The sequence below is a fragment of the Numida meleagris genome, chromosome 2 (genome assembly GCF_002078875.1).
Source record: "Numida meleagris isolate 19003 breed g44 Domestic line chromosome 2, NumMel1.0, whole genome shotgun sequence".
Classification (NCBI taxonomy): domain Eukaryota; kingdom Metazoa; phylum Chordata; class Aves; order Galliformes; family Numididae; genus Numida; species Numida meleagris.
In genome coordinates, this window is record NC_034410.1 from 65,385,342 (window position 1) to 65,394,483 (window position 9,142).

Here is a 9,142-nt window from a genome sequence, read left to right on the forward strand (position 1 = left end):
AAAACAACAAAGGGACAAATCTTCATTTATGCTGTGCCTTTTTTTACTTTATGACAATTTAGATGGATTGTATGCTGGGTAAATTGGGTGCCAGGTTCTTTTTAGATATCACAACTGTCCAAAAGAACATTAATGTAAATAAAAAGCAGGCTGTGATGACCAAATGTTTGGGTATTAATTCAGTCTTTACTTTGGCAAAATCTCCTGCTGCCTTTCCTTACATGAGAACGAAGCAAATGCTATAAGACAGTTTTCATAACCTTTGTACACTTCTGTGTGCTATTACTCAGATGCTTAGTCACACCATGATGTGTGCTCTGGGGAACTACTCACCTGTCCTGCTGCTGGTGTGCACAGTCTGAGTAAAACCTAAGAAGATCTTTAAAAAGGAACAAGTCCATGCCTGGGACACTCAGGGCTTCCCTGTTACATTTGGTTTTCTATAGATAGTAACAGTAGATCTCTGCTTACAGTGCTTGCATAACTCCTGCTGCTGAGATCCGCTGAAGCCAAAGTGGCAGCATCAGTCTTATGCCATGATTTGCTGGAGTATTACATGCCAACCCTCTGCTGCAGAGGCTCACAAACCTGCTGGTGCTAAATAATCACTTCCTTTCAGCCTCTTCACTTGCACCACTCCTTGCCAAACTCCAGCAGAGACAACTTAGCCAGCACCAAACTCTGCAGGAGAGCACAGGTCTTGATGTCAGCATTTGTTTCTGACAGACCTTCAGTCAATGTGCCTCTCTTTTTTACATCAGGATGGAAAAGTATACTTTACTATTTCCAGTTCTGCTCCCTGCTATGCTGTTTTATGAGCTCTTTGTCTCACCTATGCATTATGTAGCTATCATACTTACGTAATGACTCAGCTGAAGACAAGCCTGGAGAAAGCTAATCCAGAGATTTAGGTTCATTAAGGCATGAGGTCCCCTGGAGCCTCTCCTTCCAATTGCAGTAGAAATGACTGGAAAACTCCCCCATTTCTATAAAGGTGGGCACTGTAGCCAGTAACATCCTTGTTCCAAATGCAAACCAAGCATCAGGGGGGCAGGTGTGGGACTGAAGATGAGGATGGGCTCATTTTGAATGCTACTGGAATTGTAGCTGGCACTGAGGATGTAGTTCTGCGTGGTAGAGCTCCTAGTGAAGTCTGAGGACACTGATTCTGAGGGCCTTGCCTGAGGAAAACACACAGGTCTCAATTTCAAAAGGCTGCACCTGAGAATACCTAAAGCCCTTGCTCAGCTACCACCTAATTCTAGATGTGTGTGAAGTCCCTTATCACTTGTGTTTCCACCACTGCCATCTTCTAGCCTCCTAAAACTCAGGTCTTTAGTCTCAGCATTGTCTTGCATTTATCATGCTATGTTGTAAAGCGAGCGCTCGAAACCCGGGCTTTGCCATGGTTCACAGAAATTTGTTCCATGCCTGCTTCGACTGCAAAGACAATCTTGGACATGTCAACTGGCTTGGTGCGTACAGAACATAGCCAAAGAAGATGGTCCGCTCTCGCTGTCTCCCTTCAGAGGCTGGTAGGTTACAGCACTCACTGAGGATCTGGTAGGTCCTGGTTCAGATCTTTCCTCCCTCTGCAGTAATTTAAACCTGCAAAAATAGCCAGTGTGCCAGAGAGAAATTGAGTAATGATGTCTCAGGCCACACAAAAAGCCTTCCCATGGGATGAATGATGCAGATTTTCTTCTTTCCACATAAATGCCCTGACCTCTAGGCCTCACCTTCTCCAGTCCAGTGAAGAGTTATTGCCAACAAAGTGAAAAAACTTAGTGGTGGGAAAGGCCCAATCTGGAATGCCTCATATAGCCTGGTCACAGCTCACATACACCTACACTGGAGGTAGAAGATGTGCATTCAAATCACCTCAAACAGAAGCAAGAATCAAGCTAAGAGATAACAAAACCCAGAGTAATTTTCAGTGATCTCAGCTGTGTTTTTAAGCCATGGCTGGGAGATTCAGGAAGTGGGGCCTGGCACATTTCTACTTCCTTTCTTCCCTTCACTTTTCCTCTTTTGTGGTTGTTGACATTTTGGGGGGGCATAAGTGAAGAATATTTATGTGTGTTGTGCTCAAGTGATACTGAAGTACTAAAGAGAACCATCTCATGTTCATTTTCAGACAATAGCCTTCAGGACTGATTTACTAAGTGGCAAGATGGCAGTTGTATCACTGACTACACTTGCGCTTTCCAGATGGAAATATTCTCCTTTGTAGCAAGATGCGGGAGGAAGCAAAGGAGCCAAGTCTTTGTCCTTTCCTTCATTCATATCCACTTCAAAAAGAAGGTGAGACTGAGGGACATCGTTATTATATCACACATCTTGTCCCAGTGTGGGCAATCCAAGGCCATCAGCAACAGCAGGTAAAATAGCCCTCTATGTAAATCTTGATCACCTTGTTCTGCTCCCGCAGTCTGAAGGATAATGTCTAGGAGAATTAGTGAAGAATTCCACTCCCTGGCCTATAACCAGTAAAAGCACTGTGTGTTTTGGTATGGGAACTTAGCCATGGTAGGAAATTTACTGTTGGAGGAAAATGGACAGAACAATACAAAAGCTTTCTGCATGATACTTGAAGAGGATTCTTGTGTCCAATATATGTGTAAAACAGCAGCCTAGTATACACTATTGCCAAGGCAACACAGATTCTATGAAGTTAGATTCTGCATGAGCAATAATACAATGTTAAATTGCTTGGACATGGGAAGTTAATTCAGTCTCACCAATGATTTGTAACTACTTTTTACTCTTGCTGTTACTTCTAAGACATCATGAAGCTCAAGAAAAATGTCCTATGGCCTCTTCCAGCTCTTACATAGATCATAGTATGGTTTGGGTTGGAAGGGATCTTAAAGATCATCTAGTTCTAACCCCCTGCCATAGACAGAGATGCTTTCCACTAGGCCACATTGCTCAAAGCCCCATTCAGTCTTGACTTGAACACTTCCACGACTTCTCTAGGCAACCTTTTCCAGTGCCTCAGCACCCTCATAGTAAATAATTCCTTAGTCTCTCATCTAAATCTACCTTCTTTCAGTTTAAAACTATTATTTCTTGTCCTGTCACTACTCTCCGAGTTAGAGTCCCTCTCCAGCTTTCTTGAAGGCCCCCTCTAGGTACTGGAAGGTTGTTATAAGGTCTTCCTGGAGTACTCTCTTCTCCAGGCTGAACAACTCCAACTCTCTCATACTGTCCTCATAGGAGAAGTACTTAAGCCCTATGATCATCCTTGCATTTGTGCTTGAGATTGCCCTGAGTCATGTGCAGGACCTTGCTCTTGGCCTTGTTGAACTTTATGATGTTTGCATATGCCCAGCTCTCCAGGCTGTCAAAGTCCTCTGGGTGGCATTCCTTCCCTCCCTTGTGCCAACCGCACCACTCAGCTTCGTGATGTCTGCAACAGAACTGCAAACATCACCAGCAGAATTTCAGCGTTCGTGCAAAAGACCAAACTACACCTTCAATTACATCTGAAACTGGAGGATGTGACAGAAAACAAACTGCAGAACATTATTTATTATTATAATGTCTTGGAAGCCATCAAGAGGTTAGCGTGGGTTTTTAAAAATCCAACAGTGAAGCTAGAGCAAAGTATATTTTTGTAAGTCAATAAATTTAATTCCACATTTTTTTCAGTTTTCAGAGTACAGAGACATGCCTTACTTTTTGGAGTATAAGTCCAAACTTTTAGAAATGTGCCTTTTACTGTCACCTCAGTCCATTAAGTAGCAGTTTTCAGGTAGAGAGAGTGCCATAAAATACAACATTCTGTTCTGCTAAATACTTTGGCGATTATCTCAGATCTAAAAGCAGCACTGGCTCAGAGCTTTGGTTGTAGACTGCTCTCTACTGCTTCTGTGCATGAAAACAGAATTTTCTCTCTTCCCTTGATAAATAGTTTTCTGTAGTTTTGTCCCCTTGCGTTTTAAACTTTTTTTTTTTATAGAGTTAGCAGAAATGACTAAGGAAGGAACATTTCTTAAAAGCTTCTTATGTGACAGACTGGGAAAATAAGCATTCACACACTGCCAAGACTGGAAGGTAATGAGAGAAAGGGCATGTTTTGGGCAGGCTCTTTGGGCAGGATGGGGATATTTTGTGGTGAACTGTCATACTAATCTGAGGTATTTCAGCTCAGACAACTACAGCTGCTGTCAAAGAGAAAAGCTCCTCATTTCTGCTGATCTTGCAGCTTTGGATAACGTGTGTACTTGCTGCTGCCAGTAAAACAAAGGGTTCTTCCAGAGGGCACTGCTGATCTAGAGGGCAAAACTATATATAATATTTTTTTGGTATACCATGATATGTTGGTCCTAAGGGAACTCAAACATCCAGGAAAGACTGAAGTTAGAAACGTGGGTGGAAGCTTTGCAGCCCACAGATATTTCTAAATCCAAACGACATCCTGAGGAAGTGAGTCTGGAAAGGGACTTTCTCATGCTGTACTGTTTCCCAGCTATTAACAGCATTATGTGCTTCACAGCACCATTTGTGCAACAGAAATGCAATCACTTATCAGATATGAAGGCTATTTAATCTACTAAGGAATTCAGCCTTTGGATTAATGCATGGTATGCTGCTGATACTCCCTCTCCAGACATAATGTATTGCAGCCGTAAATGGTGAAATTAGGCATGACAAATTGAGACTTGCAGTCTAACTGCCTCCCACACGAGTCGGAGTTTTGTGTAGCCACCCACACTGAAAAGAGTGTCCTCGGGCCCTCAGCCATTTTTGGCACAGCTGGAGCAGTCACAACTTTACTCAACATGTCTATTTGCAACAGGTACTGGTCAAATCTGGGCATTTACAGTTGGATATGTAAATGTGGAAGCAAGATACTTTCACAGTGATTTGAACATTTGTTTTATGCACTGCTTTTCTGAAATTTGGACCCAAGTGTATGTTACTTGCAATTGGGCAGTCCAAAATACAGGATAACTGGCTAGCTGGAGTGGCCTACATTTCCTTCAATGCTTAGATTTCTTTGGGATCCTCTTTCTTTAGACCACCCTGCTCTGTCCAAATGACATCTCCATCTTTGTTTCAGGTATCCTAAAAGCGAGGTCGCTTATGGTTTCCATACATTACTGTCTCATCTCTTTTCCCAACTGGGAGACACATGAATAGTTGAAAGAGATAAAACGAGGGAAAAAGCCAAAAGAGCAGCTGCAGCAGAGTAAGTAATGAACCATATATACTGTTTTTTAAAAACACTTTGTTGGAAATGTTTTCTAGTTTGAGGCTGTAGAGGACTGGTCTGATGGAGAGGTCACAGATTTATGATCTGGCATCAATTCTGTCATGGGGTACTTCCTAGTGGAGAGGTAACAGCACCATGCGTGCACACACACACCCCCAAAACACATATGGCATTCCCTAGCACTAAAGAGATATTATGGCTAGAGTATATTTTACCTGGAAGTCTTGGAATGATATCAGATATATGTTTATTTGAATTTATTGCACTGTTATGGCACAAAACTAGTCCTGTTTTGCAAATGAAGAAATTCAGAGTCAATAAGCCTGGTGAACTAGGGACAGGTTAAAATAAAAGTGTTAGGTTGATAGGGGCAAATACAGAAAGTTATTCAGGAAGAAACAGAAAAGCTGGGTATTGTTTTGACCTATATATAATGTCTAACTATCATAGTTCCCTATTGATAGCCTCAACAAAAAGGCTAAATTCTTCATCAATATGGAAAATTTACTGATCTTCCCCCATTTTAAACATCTCCAAAGCTGAGAAGAAGCCCCACGGAGAGGGGTGGGCAGATGCTCATACTTCTACATTTGCTTTATTAAGAGTTTTTCAGTACTTGTATTTTTCACAACAGGAATGTATCTTCAAAGAAAGGAGCACCAACTATCAGAATGTGACTTAATGGCCTCTATAAAAAAAATAAATTAAAAAAAAAAATAACCTCAGAAACTCTTCCAGGAATGGTATAGATTTTCTTTGCCACTCACCTGGCTGCTACAGATATAAAATTGTTCTAAGCTTGTATAGTATATATTTTTAAAGGCTATCTGATGCATTAACCCTTTACATTCTTTAGTGTCATAAATATCCTTGCTGTTGTAGCCCTTCTCCATCTTCCTGTAAGGCTATGGTAACATCTGCTGGTGGAAAAGTCTCTACTACAGTAAATGACCTTTGAATACCCAAGCAACTTGTAGAATCAGTACAGCAAGCCGCTTTAAAAAAATAATTCTAGGAAACACTTTTAGGTGCTGTTGATTTCAAATAAGAAATTAGTTCAGATTGTACAAACAAGAGGAAAGGAAGGTCAGCATGTTCCAGCAGAGGAGTAGAATTTATTTCCCCAGCCTCAAATATACAGTAACATACAGGGTTTCAGAGATTTTTCTGATCAAGTACTGAAAGTTCACTTTCTGAAAAGTGCTGCTGGCAAGTGTTTACATTTTGTACAGTAACAGAGAAGTGGGAGCTGGGAAAAAGGAGTGTGACATGGTCTGTCTGAATTAAGACACAAAGGGTCAGATGCATATTGGCAAGCCAAACATCCATGAGTACATTGGAAGGACCATGAAGACCAGACCTTATGCTGAGCGTGCACAGGAATAGATCTGTCTAGAGAAGGGATTTTTATAACTGGGCATTATGCAGTCCTCTTTGCTGAACCTGGTGCAGCTAGGCTGGAGAATGGCCTCGCTGACTTGGTCTTGGTCTTTGTTCAGGCTTTTCTGGCAGCAAGACCAATGTGACGTCAAAGACCTCATTCACACTTCAACACCTGCAATGCTCAACATGATAAGGATTATTTCCTTTCTCCCCTTCCCAATCAGATACTCCATACCTGTGGTGCATTCTGTAGTACACAGAATACAGTATACTCTGCAAGTTTTGAAAGTGATGGAAAAAGAAAGAAAATAGTGTTTTATGCTGCAGAAATGACAAAGGAAACGGCTTCCATGTGCGCCCAAGGGCTCAGCTTGTAAAGACTGATTTCATGCTAGCTCCCAATTTAATGTGTGGGTGGCTTTTTAAAGGACAAGTGAGGTGGAAGGAACTTGACAAACTCATCTGAGATTTCTTTCTTTCAAGAATTTGTCAGGGCATATTGAAAAAAAAAAAAGAGCAAAAGCAGGAAAGGGCCGTTTGGCTTATCTTGTTCACTTCCTGAAATCCAAACAAACTTTCAGAAAAGTCCATATCACACCCTATCCATTCACCCTGTTTCCCTGCACTGGGGATGGGAGAGTCTAGACAAATCTGGGTTTTGGGAAACTTTTGGAACTCTTTCTGAAAATAGATTCGTTCCAAATATTTGCCATTCAAAGGCTTTGAGCACATTGGAACACACTAGCTGGGATGTTGAGGGAGGGCTTTTCTTTTGTTTTGTTTTATTTATTTGTTTTCACTCTAAGCACCATTGACAAAAACATGGGAGAAATGTGCTGGGAGGTCTCTGTCAGCCAGCAATTAACCACATAAAGCAGACTCGGTGACTTCTTTGGGACACCAGTTGCCAATAGAGACTCAGCCAGCACTATCCGAAGTTGAGTCCTAGCCCCAGCTGGATGCGACAGCCCAGCATATTAGGGGCTTTGGGAGTGCTTCTGCCTTTATACCTCTTGCTCCAGGTGTAGGAGCCTGGTTTTACAGAGTTTGGTACATGGCCTTCATCTGCCTGTGCCCTGCAGCTCCTCATTCCTTGTGAAGTCGGGCAGCATGGTTCCTCTTTTTGAAAGCAGCTTTCTCCACCCTGGAAGGCATGTGAGTAAGAAGCTGCAGCCCCTTCTCAGTTCTCATGCCTGGTTTGCAACAACTGGAAGCCATGCATATACAGGTTCTGCACTCAAATGAAGTGCCTAAAAACCTTTGTGCATGCTTGCTCCTGTTGCTTTCTGCTATGGTGCCAGCTAATAAGTATACTTGTCTTATCTTGAATGCCCTCCTTCACAAATATTCTGTTCCTTCTCTTGTTCTGCTGGAAGAAATGCTCCACAAATGAGCAACTCTTGCTGGACATCTCAAAAAACACGTATCTGTTGACTTCCTGACATAAACTATGAGGGCTACTCTGAAAGTAATGCCTCCTATTTTATTATATGGGCCCATGATGTCAGAGGCAGATGCTGGTGGTATGGCAGTAGAGGTTGAACTTTCCTGCCAGTATTTCTTTACATTTTGTTGCCATGGGATAGATGGCAGCAGAGAGGCAGTCTGACAAAATGGTGTCTGACAAAATGGTGGAAATGTGCATGAAGCAATGGTGTGGAATCAAATTCCTCCATGTAGAAAAAATTACCCCCACTGACATTTGTTGATGCTTGCTGAACATTTATGGAGACCAGACAATGGATTTCAGCACAGTGAAGCAGTGGGTGGTGGTTTCAGCAGTGGCAACAGTGCCTCAGTGGGCGAAGTGATGGGCACTGTCTTTTGGGATAGAAAGGGGGGACCCTTCTGAATTTCCTGAAATGCAGGCAAACCACCAACTCTGATTGCTTCATCATGACACTGACTAAGCTGAAGGCTCAAACTTCCAAAGTCAGGCCAAAGAAGAGGACAAACTTTCAAACACAAGAACGCCAGGCTCCATACCAGTGTGAAGATCACAGAGCACATTGCCAGGCTTGTCTGGGCTACGCTACCACACCCACTGTATGGTCTGGATTTGGTGCTTTCTGACTTCCATCTGTTTGGGCCAATGAAAAACAGACTGCATGGGCAACGTTCTCCTAGCAATGACACCATCACAGCAACTGTTAAAGAGTGGGTCACCTCTTCTGGTGCATTTTTTTTATAGAATTGTAGAATTGCTCAGGTTGGAAAAGACCTTAAAGATCATCAAGACCAACCAAAACCTAACTATACTACTCTAACAGCCCACCACTAAATCATGTCCCTGAGCACCACATCAAGGTGGTGCTCATCCATCTGTTTTTACAAGCATGCAAGCTCTTGTTCATCACTGTTGAAAATGCATAGCTAATAGTGGTGACTGTTGAAAAACAGTGTTTTGTAGCTGAGAATTTGCTTTATCAGTGTTATTGTGGTCTTTGTATCTGTTGTGATTTCCATGGAAATAAACAGGAGGCATTACTTTCAGAGCAACCGACATACAAGCAGTTAAAGCTGCCTCTTCAGATCATG